This window comes from Orycteropus afer, unplaced genomic scaffold (assembly GCF_000298275.1).
Source record: "Orycteropus afer afer isolate SDZICR_OR568_19922 unplaced genomic scaffold, OryAfe1.0 scaffold00070, whole genome shotgun sequence".
Taxonomy (NCBI): domain Eukaryota; kingdom Metazoa; phylum Chordata; class Mammalia; order Tubulidentata; family Orycteropodidae; genus Orycteropus; species Orycteropus afer.
The window spans coordinates 8,182,629-8,184,118 of record NW_006921657.1 but is presented as its reverse complement, the minus strand read 5'-3'; positions in this window follow the sequence as shown (position 1 = coordinate 8,184,118).

Sequence of the window (1,490 nt, the reverse complement as noted above, 5' to 3'; positions counted from 1 at the left end):
TTTTGTCTGTGTTCTCCTTGATCTGTCTCTCAATTTGTTGAAGATACCAAAATATAATTCTTTTGAATTCCTTATCAGGGAGTTCCAATGTTGTGTGTTCCTCAGGGATGTGTTTTGGGTCTGTATCCTGGTGCCTTGTTTCTCCTGCTTTGTCTTGCTTCTTTGTGTGGACTGTGATGCTGTGTTGTCTCTGAGGCATTGTGACGTTTTTGTGTTTATATTTAATTGGTGATTGTATGTTGGAGTGACTTGCCCATGATTTTTGTTTTCTTTGTTTTGTTCATATGTTATCTTCTATGCAAGCAGGGTACTGTGCTCCTCTATTCGCTAGTTGACAGCACTTATACACTCACCACTTGTCTCCTTTTCTGTTGTCAGCCTTGGTTGTCCCTGCTAATCTTGGCAAACAGAGCCTATTCTTAGGTCCCTGGAATCCAGATGAGAATTTTATCACTTTAAAATCCAAAATGGTTGCCACTTGTAAAGATTCAAAATGGCTGCACCCTCGATCACTTTAAATATCTATCTAAAATGGCCACCACTTGTAAACATTCAAAATGGCTATGCCGTCTGGAGAGTGGAAAGTCAACAGCTCAGGTTGTCTCCCTCCTTGCTGTTTCCCCTCCTAGTCATAGGCCACCAGTGCAGTTGTCCCTGCAGCCCTTGGTGACTAGGGCTGATCTTTAGGTCAATTCTCAGGTGCCAACACCATTTGGAAATATTCAGGCTGTTGGTCCCATCAGAGTAGCTGATGGGCCGCTGTTCCGGCCGTCTCTGTGCTCACTGTTTTTGTTCAGGTTTTTCCACTAGTTGGTGGCCAATCCACTTCTGTATAGTTCCTTTCAAAGTTCAGGGCTCCAGGATTATCTTCTGTATCTCTGTCAATTGGTTTTTCTTTTCTTTGTTGAAGAAGGTCTGTGTCACTTGTCTGCCTACTCTTCCATGTCCAAATGACATGGGTTCTTTTTAAGGAGACACTGAAATATGTGATACTTCTAAGAAAGACTTTCATCTAAAATGGCTACCTAATGTTTAACCAGTTAAGTCTTGCCCACCAAGGAGAAAAAAATAAATAAATAAACAGTTGCCCTAAAATTGATTCTGACTCATCGTGACCCTATGTGTTTCAGAGTAGAACTCTACTGCATAGAGTTTTCAGTTTCTGATAAACGCTTTTATAGAGAAGAGTTATTTCCTGAGCAGGCCTGGTACTGGAAACTGGGATTTATCTTGAATTCCCAGAGTTCCCTCTACAGTTCAGGGCACATAGAGGACTCCACAAACCCTAGTGCAATAGACTGGTTCCACATTCCTCCTTCCAGCCCCACATGGTATGGAAGGTGGAAAGTGGGGAGCTCATTAGCCTTTGAGCTGGGAGGCAGGAATTCCAGTCCCCCTTCTTGTTGTTCACTGACCTCTTAGCTCCAGAGTGCCTGTACCAAGCCCTTCTGATCCATGCCTCCTTAGCCAAGCCTTCTGAGCCAGCTCAG